The sequence below is a fragment of the Kryptolebias marmoratus genome, linkage group LG14, assembly GCF_001649575.2.
Source record: "Kryptolebias marmoratus isolate JLee-2015 linkage group LG14, ASM164957v2, whole genome shotgun sequence".
NCBI lineage: Eukaryota > Metazoa > Chordata > Actinopteri > Cyprinodontiformes > Rivulidae > Kryptolebias > Kryptolebias marmoratus.
In genome coordinates this window covers 22,166,754-22,177,960 of record NC_051443.1, presented here as the reverse complement: position 1 = coordinate 22,177,960, position 11,207 = coordinate 22,166,754, and the positions used below count along the sequence as shown (strand labels likewise).

The 11,207-nt window shown below is 38.8% G+C and overlaps 1 protein-coding gene across 3 annotated transcripts in view; it reads right to left on the bottom strand.

Annotated features, from left to right (window-relative positions):
* The window catches only part of phf24 (PHD finger protein 24), a 35,818-nt gene extending 24,978 nt beyond the window's left edge, over positions 1–10,840 (bottom strand). The window contains exon 1 of one of the 3 annotated variants that reach the window (XM_017425540.3): positions 10,538–10,840. The gene's annotated coding sequence lies outside the window, so the exon portion shown is untranslated. Of the gene's footprint in view, positions 1–5,095; positions 5,153–10,537 lie in introns of those variants that run through there. The other 2 variants (XM_017425542.3, XM_037979614.1) reach the window with 2 other exon arrangements.
* Positions 10,841–11,207: the final 367 nt, after the last annotated feature.

Below are 11,207 nucleotides of genomic sequence, written 5' to 3'. Positions count from 1 at the left end.
TGATATGATGAATTTGAGATTTTCATTTGTTGTCATTTGTAATCATCAAAATTAAACGAAATAAACATTTGAAATATGAGTTTGTGTGTAATGTATGAATATAATATACAAGTTTCACTTTTTAAATGGAATTACTGAAATCAATCTACTTTTTCATGATATTCTAATTTTATGACCAGCACCTGTATATATGGCATCATGAATCTTAAACACTGCTTCTTCAACAAATAAAACACTAGTTGATGCTAATTCAGCCTTCACACTAATGTTTCCTGTTTATAGTTTCTATTATATATATATATATATATATATATATATATATATATATATATTGCTAGTTAGAAATTAGATTCAAATATTTGATGAGAAGATTAGCTTACTTTTTTCCCCAAAAGTATCAAATTAAGTTTTAGAAGTTACTCCAGCCAACACCCTTGGAATGCATTGATCTGGAACAATGAGACAATTTGATTCTGATAAGGTTATACTGGTTTTGGCAATAAAAAGAGTTGGTCTTATAAGTTTCAAGCATGACTGGAACAGGCTGCATATTTTACGGTACCATGAAGTCAGGTAAATGATGCAGAAGCTGAGTAAGTTCTCATTTCCACTTAAGTGAGATGAAATTGCATTGTAGAGAAAGGAAGCATGGAGGATTGAAGCTGATTACGTTACTCATGGGACATGTGTCTTTGCTCTGAAATGCAATCCCATCCATCCATGCTCCATGTAAGTGCTTGTGCGAAACTTAATCACATTTATCTGGAGTGAAATGGGAGTCATTCCCTCTCTCTTCCTTCCCAGGCTACAACTCTAAAAGCCTCCTAGGCCATACACACTCGAGCTGCCGCTGGCCTTTATAAACTGTAGGGAGAGCAATACTAATTTGTACTGCAGACTTCAAATGATGTAGATTGTAGTCTTTCTGGTTCTAGTAAGTATATCTAAATTTTGGAAGAGATAACTACAGATATAAATTAAAGGTCTAGCTTTTCCGCCTTTTATGCCAGAGATTTAAACCAAATTCATCTTGTGCTCTTACGAATGATTCTCATGCAATATTGTGAGATCTAGCATGACCTGTTAGCATTTACAGTATGTGTTGAGCATGACTCTCAGCTCAATAGTATTATGTATGAAACAACTGAAACTGGAAGTCAAGCCAAGAAGGGAAAAGAGTTTCCCTTCTTCAAAGTTTTTAAAAGTGAGTTTAAATTCCTCTAATTGTTCATGCCATCAACACAAGCCTCAAAGTTCCCAATCCAGGCCACTGTTGCTAGGTTCCACTGTCTAATTTACTCCAAGGTCTGTGTGAAGTAAATTTCATCAGCTGCACCAGTCTACCAGGATCAGTCAGGTACCTCCATGGCTGACTGCATACAGCATACAAGTTTGTATCCTTGCACACCAACAATGCATATGTGGGAATAAAAACTCTGAAGAATAATTGGTACCAATGACACAAGTGACAAAGAAGACTATGAGTACCACTTCTGGCAAAAGAAAAAAAAAACAATACTTCTCAGATAGTGTGTAAGGACACTTGCTTTTATCCAATTTATCCTTAAGAAACAACAAAACACACAAACGTTGCATTAAAATTCCAAATCCCTTGAAACCAGGGCATTATCACCACCTATTGAACTGGAGTGTGAAGAAATTGTTATAAGGACTAAAGTAACCATTGAAGTGGCTTTCAATTCTAGTTCAGAGCTGCGGTCAGAAAGACATCAGGCCTAGATTCCAAAATAAATAAATAAAATCAATTAAATTCAGCTTTTAATCTGTGCTTATTAACTCTTGCCCTTTTCTCATTGCCCTGTAACAGTAAGCTTTTGCATGCTGGAATGCAAAGCTTAAAACAGACAAACCGTGTCTGATATATCACTTATAAGCTGCTACCACAGCTGGATCTGCAGCTGGATCTCCTGTTATTGTTCAGTGCAGCTAATGGGCTGTGGCATTTTAAATGAGATAATGAACAGAAAACAAATTGTTCCTTAATGGCCGGCAAAGTGAATAGGTTTCATTCACAGCAGGAGGAAATGAGAAACAATAATAATAAATTACGTGCTATTACAGGTCCTAAAGCCACTTGCAACAAAGCTAACAACAAATAAGACCCAAATGATCCTGTTTACCCTGGTTTGATTATTCTTTAAAAGTCACATCAAAATCTATTTTTTTCTACTAGAAAACAAAGACATGTAATTGCAGAGAGATGTCTACTAAATGAAGGTTAGCCTTAGTTTCACATTTATTTATTTATTGCTTTAACAGTGTCACAGTGGCTGTGCACAAATTATAAAAAAAACAGATGGGAAGAGGCAGGCTGCAGGAGAAGTTTGTACCATATTTGCAATTTCCTAACAGCCCTGCACAAGGAACCATTGTTGATGAGGAAAATATCTGGATACGCAGAAGACCTTGTCATTTTTGAGGTTAACTTATGAATTTTAAATAAGGTCCTTATGTTTTTCCCTCCACCGCGTACAAGTTGAATCTGACATAAATGGGTCAGTGCTCGACTTTGATACCTAAGTGCATTAGATAGTGCTGCACAACCTGCCACTTGCAAGCTTCAGATCCTAAAGCTTTTGACCACAAGCTTGTCAAGGTGATCAACCCTTTTTTTGTGGCTGACTGACAATGCCGTTGCAGCTCAGTGTTTGAGTGTGTGCGTCAGACTCCTGAGAGAGAAAGGTGAGGTATTTGTTTCTCATGTCTACACCGAAGAGGTTCTGAAGAACTCACATACAGTAATGTGGATCAGACTGTTTTATTATAAGCTGATGTTTTTAAGTGATGGCATCACTAAAAATACAGCCAAGATGAAAATAGAAAGATCATTTACATATGTTGATGTTTCAAAGTCGCTGTCTTTAAAGTGAAACCACAAGAGCAGAAGTGTTTCGATATTGTTTAGATGCTTTTTTTGAAAAATCAAATAAATCCCAAATATTTAATTCAAAGTTATGACCAAAATTTTATGTCTTTGAATAAGTCTGTGTTATTGCTTGAATCAATATGACATCTGATCACAAAACAAAAAAAACAAAAAAATACACAAAAAATTGCTTTATTTCTTTCAGTTTACAGATACTGACCTAAATTTAGTGTGGTAGCAGTTGAAGCTGATACCCACTACATGTTCTGAGCACTAAGAAATTGCTCAAGATATTTGCTAAAGGTTTACTATTAATTATTTTGAGTCAATTATGGTTGTTTGCCAAATATATCAAAAACCACTGGGCAGTTTTTATTGAAAATTTCAGAAAACAATCATTGGTTGTACCTCTATAACTGATTGAGTTCTAGAGTCACCCCCCTTCAAGATGATTGCCACAACCAACTGACTTTAGAAAGTACAAAACTTCAGTCAGTTTTACAGATATTGAGCTAAAATTTGATGTGCTAGTAGCTGACAGTCATTTACAACGTATACTCTGAGCATGACATCTTGCACTATTGCATGAGGTTGCACATAATTGTTATTTTCAAAGTTTGATCAAAAGGGCGACAACTCCAACATTTGACATAATTTCTCATCATATTAAGATAAAACCCTGCCATAAAAGGCAGTCGGTTATAAGCATTCCTTCAAAAAATGCTAGGCCTTTAAATATTATTGATGTTAGTGAGCTACATGACAGGTCATTCAGAAAAATGCTGAAGGATACTGTTTCAGTCAGTGTAGAAAATGCTGCCCATCCCAAACTCTCACCATTTTTAATGACTTCTGCTTCAAAATGACACAAATTCATTTAAGTTATTTTAAAAATGTAGGTAAGGAACTAGAGAAGGATTTTCCTGTAATTCAGAGCTACATAAGGGAAGACGTCATCTTGGTTTACAGAGTCTTAATGTCTGAGGGGAATCAGACTGAATGTTCCAGAGTGATTAAGAGGCTGATTATTCTAAGTTACTGGCAGGCACACAGACAGCTTTGGCTTTTGTGATATCCTTCTTCTGATCCTTCTTCTTTAAGAAGGATCGTATCCAGCAAGTGACTAATTGACATGATTTTAATGTTGAGTCAAGTTGTAGCCCTCATTTAGTCTGTTTGTCTTTGTATAAATTTAGACCGCACTTAGCCAATAATGTTTAGTCTTAATAGCTTTATGTAACACACAAACAAATGAAAATACATAAGCCTCACAAAACTGGTGAAAAGCACAGATTGGGATTTCAAGACAAGAAAAGTCAATATTATCACCAAATGTATCAAGAAAGGAGACCATATTGGTTAATATAAAAATATGTTTATATTTTACTGGCTGATGAAAACATAAATTTACCTAATTCAATTTAAGGTCCTATAGAAGGTCCTATAGACACATAAAATTTTACAAGCTAAGTGCAATGACTAGATGCCTCTAAGACATCATAAAGAATGGAGCTAATCTCATAGTAGTAAATTAAAATGGCTATCATTTGATTTGAATTACCTAATTGCAAGGATTACAAAAGTTATCTGCTACATCTTTGTGGACACTTTGTTCAGTAGCATGTGACTTCTTGCCTTGCAGAGATCCTGAGTTTGATCCTTTAGCCAGTATCTTACTATGACTGCTGGTGACTATAGTGGAACATCCTCGAGGGAGTCTCCAAAGAGTGAAAAATTATGCAGGGGCTCTCAGTTTCCTCACGTGAGTTGCAGAGGCTCTTGCCACTTGAGTTTTGGACATGATTCGTGTGACAAAATTTCTCTCAAAATAGTCACAGAGTGGTCAACTGCAACTCTGTGGGTGCCACCCACTCATCTCAAATATGCTATAGTTCTATTCTGACACTTGCATGGGAGCTTTCCTCTGACAGAAACTTTCTGTTTGAAAGCAAATTTAGCCTAACTTTAGCCTCAGCACTTATGGACAGTTTATGTGTAATATGGCAAATTTTCTACTTAAAATGTTCACCAGGCAAGTACATCCCCTTCTACAGATAGAGTTATCTTGGGAATATGCCCAACATATCAAGTAAATCTTCAAGGCCATGTTCTTATAACAAATGCAGTTGTCACAGTCTATCAGCATTTTGCGCACGCACCCTGATGATGATATTTACGTCACCCACCCCACCAGTTTTGTGCACTCACGCAAAGTAGAACATCCCTATGACATCCCATCTTCCTCAGTCTTTTAACCCATCAGCTGTAGTCGGATGACTCAGCCTCTGGGAAGAAAAGACAATAGAGACAATATTTTTTAGTCTTCTGGTGTTGCTAGTAGAAATGTGGGAGTGTATAATGCATATCCTGGAAAAGACTTCCTGTTATATCTTGGCTGATGAAAAGCTCTAGTCAAGAAACAATTCATTGTTTTGAGATTCTGTTTGTATCAATGTGCTCCATGCTCCACTTCTTCTGCTTCAACTCAGTGTTTACTTTCACAAAACCTTAGCTTGTTCTGTCATGGCTGGTCAACACTACTGAACCAAAGCAAACCCACATAGCTTCCACTGTAAGTCTTGTACACATTCTACAAATCTCAAGGCAGATACTGTCCAAACCTTTCCAGATCTTTGATGTTAATACGTGGTGAGACTGAACTCAAAGTGTGTGATAAAATAAGTCTGAATGAGCAAGTCATGAGTGATGACTTAAACAACAGAGCAGCATCAAACTTCCTTTAGCAGGTTTAGCAACATGCTGTTCACTTGAGTAAAGAATCTCCCAATCATCATGCAGTTTTTATGCTGGTCCATGCCCTTCGCCATACACTGTAAAACTGATAAAGCACTTCCTCCAAGCTAATATCACTACAATAATGAAATGATGAGCCCAGAGCTGCAATTTAACCCTAATTGAGATTCTCCTCGAGATTGTTGGTGACAAAGTATAATGGCTTAGAAACCCTCTGTGATTTTGAAATTACAGAAGAGACTGAAAGAAGAGTAGAACAATATCAGACCAGGTCAGTGTGAGATATTGGTGATGCCCTGGGGTTGCAGATTTGAAAAAAGTCATTCAACACACATAGCTGTAAAAAAATGTTATTGGTAAGCTGCCTTTCTGCCGCAGTCTTTTCTGTTCTTTATAAAGATTTATCTGAAATGCTTTTGTCATTTTAAAATGACACACTATCAGGATTATGATGTTCCCACAGCTTGTGACATCACTGGCATAAAAAACTTTGAGTACATATTTTTTACTTCATTTTGATAAATTCCATTTGTATGTCGAAACAATAGCTTGTTTACAACCTTTTCATTCACCCATCTGTCCACACTTGTCTGTATCACAAAGGGTTGCTGAGATTTTGTTCTTTTAAATTTCCTTTTGTCCACCAGCTGTATTCATAATGATTCCACTAAGGTTCAGCAGTCACTCAGATTTGCCCTCTGTATTACATTTGATCGGCGACGCAAGCAGACGAGCAAGGCTAAAACTCCCTGAGGCTTGACGATCACTGGCCTCTACTGTGGAAGCAGCTGCTTTTGGTGCTCTGCTTTCCCTCCTAGACCCCTCTGAATGATTTAAATGCCCCTGGATAAAATAAATAAATAGATAAATAAGTAAATAAATAAATAAGATAGATAGAGAGAGAGAGAGTGAGAGAGAGAGAGAGATCTGAATGAAGAAAGGGAAAACTGGGCCGCTGCTTGGGGCAGAACCTGACATATATGGCTAGGGAATTTGTTTATTTTTTTATTTATTTTTTTAGGCAAAATGCAATCGACCAGAATATTCTGGAAATGGTGCTGAAAATCAGCAGTTCATTCAGTTTTATGCCCTCCAAGGCGTGCCCTCTCCTTGTCCAAGCTCCATAGTAAAACAGCACTTCTTAGGAAAGTACATGGAGATAAATCTTTTTTTTTTCTTCTTCTTCTTCTTTTTTCCCTGACAATTTATGCATTTTTACATGAGCGCCTGGGTGAAAACTTGCATTAATGCTCTCGATAAATATCAGCAGACTGAGAGCTCATGACTTGCAGTAGTGTACAGATATAAATACTGAGGTGGCGCCAAAGCACCCTTCAAATCCTTGTGATTAACTATACTCTTTGGACTTATTTATTTTATGATCTGTCCAGTTCACTTTTCAGTATAAAATTGAAAAATCACGTCAGACAAAACACATTACCTTCTTCTTCACCACTTGGCAGCAGCATTGATTGCTGGATATCTGGTATTTAAGTTAAAAACTTTTCTGACTCCATCTGAGGTGATGTTGTGATGGGAAGTGCTTGTTGCTCGAACAGGAAGTTATGTTTTAATTGGAATCCATATTTCCTGTGAGTAGAAGACAGCAGGGACCTCCTAAAATTTGTATTTGTAATCAGTCTCCTGCTGTTCAAATGCCATCATGGGGAAAGTTAATGAAGCAGCAATTTATTAGTCTTAATGAAAAGGCTGTTATAAGAACAGCAATATCAGTGTGAGACGATGACATTTAATGACCTTTTGTGAAACAGTCAGAAAAGGAGGGGTTCAGAGAGCACGGGTCTATTCCTCACTAGTCTGCTGGCATATGACCCAGCTAGAACAAGCAGCAACGGAGGAGTTTTCCTCTTAAGTTGTGGTGAGAAGCATCTGCCAACGGAAGGAGTTACCTGAAATTAGGGACAACCTGTCAGAACAATCTAAGTTTATTGTGTCTTTAACAACTGTCAACACAAACGTGCAACATAAAAATGTATACTACTGGAGATCAATAGATGGTTAATGTACGACCTAGAATGTATCCTATTTATCAGACTCACTTTATTTCAGTTTTATTGTTGATACATGTCTATTGTGTAAATTGAGTTGAAGTGGATGTATTGTACCGGGTCTCCCCAGCATCACCTCAACCACCACACAACACCACTTGCGTTGGACAGGCCATGTTACCCAAATGCCACATAACTGACTCCCAAAACAACTCTTTATGGCCAGCAGAAGGAAGGGTAACTCTCCTAAGGAGGGCAGGAGAAGATTTACAAGGACAACATTAAAAACCACCTGAGGAAGTGCCGCTTTGACCTCAACACCTAGGAAGATGTTGCCCTACATAGAGCCCTGTGGAGCAGGATGGTTCATGAAGGCAGAACACCTAAAATGGAACCTTCACTATGCTGCCGAGGCAAAAAGACAGTAAAAAAAGAATAGATTCACAACCAAAGCAGCCCCTCAAACATCTACACCCATGTCAACCATCTCTTCATGCACCCACTATAACAGAATTTGTGGATCACGGATCAGGCTCTAGAACCATCTAAAGACCCACAAGTGACCAGATCCACAGACAGAATAACTGTACTTATTTTCAAGTGATTGGCACGAATTCACAAGCTCTGTTTGACACATTTTATTGGATAGCCATCCATAAAAGCATAGTCAGATGTGAATGGTAACCAGTAGAGTTGATTTATGCTAAAACACAGAAATGATGAAAACTATAAATGTAAGGTTTTTAACCAACACGACTCATGTACGCCAGGTCAGTGCAACAAAATAACAATGCTAAAGTTAAATTTTATACTTCTCTGGTTCTCTAAAGAAGAAGAAAAAAATGGTCAAGAGGATATAACAACATATTTTAAAAAGGCAAAATATATTTGGAGTAACAAGCTCATCTTATGGTATCCAAAAGTAACTATTTATTTATTCATACTTACATGTCTTATTAGAAATAAAAGTATATTTTTCTATTTTAATTGCTTCATTTGAGAAACTTTCATCAACTAGAGGTGCTGAAACTATACAGCACTGCGCATACATAACAAAAAATAAAACTGAAGAAGTCCAGAAAAAAAAACATCTAAGCCTTGAATTAGTCTCAAATAAAACATCTCTGCATTTGAGCCACATCAAGTGGCTTGATACACTGTTACATATTTGTGCTTTTTTTAACAACAGCATGAAGTGGCTGAGCCTGGCTTTCGCTCATGTTATGGGGGTGTGTGTTTCTCTGACTGCATGACTCTCTTCCCAGCGCTGATTGTCACTGGTATGTGCTGATTTGAATCCCAACCAGTTCCTCCTTTTCATTCCTTGTTTCAGAGGAGGGGGGATGTTGAAAGAGCGGACCACAAAGCATGCCTTTTCATGGGAACAAGTCTGCCTTCAGCTGAGGATCTCACCCACGAACCAGGGAAGCAAAGACCTGGAACTAATTACTCTAACAAGTTCACCCAGATCTCAGCCAGAAGAATCATTAACGACTGTGCAATACACTCAAATGCATGCGTGTTAAGATGCACAGAGATGCATTAATAAAATCAAAGTGTTTTAACGATGGATTTGGTGCTATTCCCTACCCTGCAATGATCTGATTCCTCAGTGAAGTGGCATGGAACCTCTACAACTCTCTCTCTCTCTCATTCCCTCTAAGCTACACTCTTTGGGAAAATGCTCAGCAAATGCATATGGGTTTAAAATTCAGATTGTGAAGAGAGAGAGAGAGGGAAAAAAAGAGAAAGAAGGAGGCTGAATGGAGGAGGAATTTAAATCTCAATGCATCGTTAGATTGGAGACACCATGTTGGCATTCAAGAGCTGCGAGGCAGAGAGCTTGTGCCAGCTATGAGAGGCTCTGAGAGAGTTTTACAAAAACACACAGAAACAGCTCAGGCTGCAGGGATCTGTCACAGGCTGAGAGCAGCGGCTGATCTAGGGAATGATTTTTGTAAGGTGGCAAAGGTGTGACATGAGGCATAAGCTGGTGTGTGTGTGTGGGTGGGGGGTGAGGGGTATTGTTGCAGTAAAGTTTGACTTTTAGACTCAATCTGACATGCAACTGTGGGCTACTTGTCAGCAACTTCATGGTTCAAAGACTCACAATCAGTTGGACAGCTGTATTGACACTTTGATGGTTAAGGGGATCTTGAAACCGTTTCTGCTGGTAAAATTTCCAGGTCCAATTGTTGGGTAAAACCATTTTGAAATTCAAGAGGGGTGTGGGTAAATTCTGAATCAGTGAGTTAGGCTAGAGATTGAAGTTCTGTAGAGACGTTCTTGACTTTCAACATTGTGCAAAATGTACAAAAACATACAAATGGGGTGGCAGGATTTTTTTTTTTCCAGTGGCAGCTGCCACGCCAAGCCACCCTTTAGAACCACCACTTGCTGTGAGGCAGGACTCCCTCCAAGGCTAACAACAAATTCAGCTTGTTTGTGTACCTTTGAGGGGGCCAGGAGATAACAACAAAGATGCAGCCTGCTCTCTCTGTGCAGCAGGAAAAGTGGACAGCCGAAACTAATATCTGCTGCAGAGAGAGGAGCATCAAATCCCAGACATTCTCATACATACTGCATAAGATGATGGGAAATCTATAATGATGCTCATGTGCTAACTACAGTATGATTCCCTCTTTTTTAAATCCAGTTTGTCCTAATCTTTGCAGACTGCTGTGATTAGAGAGGAGATAAGACATGGGAACTCCGGTAGAATCGCATGCATCCACACCCAGAATGATGCTGACCTAAATATTCTTTCCTTGCAAGCATATTTAATGAGGCTTCCCTGCAGGATCACCTATGCAGAACATGAAACTGAATTTGAGCTGCACGTGTATTTTTTTCTAGAAAAAAAAAGAAAAAAGAAAAAAAAACTCACCGTAGGGACTGGTGTTCACCGAGACTTATTGAAGACTTTATCCTCAATCCCGGCCATCCAGCATGGCAGCACTTTGCTCGAATGAAGTATTTGCTCGACCCGTCTGCAGCCCCGCGGGGGGGGGGAGGAAGGGGAGATGGATGGCACAGCAGTTTATTATCCCTGAGTCTCAAAGAGAGAATTTACTGTCGGAAAGCAGCACCAGCAGCCGCTTCTCTCTTTCGGTAAGAAGAGTCTCCTTCAAAGCCAGCAGCGAACAGCTCCGGTGCTGAAATCGTTCCTCCTCCTCCTCCTCCTCCTCCTCCTCCTTCTCCTCCTCCTTCCTGAGCTACTCCCTCAGCATCTGAGGAGACACGCAGCCTGCTGGCAGGTCGGGCAGGAGGAGTCCTTTCTGCGCACTCACAACAGGATACTTAAGTTAAATACCGGATCTATGACCTTCATATTTACTCTTCCTCCTCACTCCTGATCACTCAGGTTAATAAGTTGTGGGTTTTCAACCGCAGGCCTCTTGATTGGCCGGAACCTCTAGGACAAATGACGTTTGCAGAGATGCTTCCTGACCAATTAGTCCACACAAAAATGTAAAGCAGCTCAGTGAGGAGTCGTTTGAGAATTGGAAGCATGCTTAAAAGAGTGGATTTAAATTGTTGAGGAGTGGGTTTCAGAG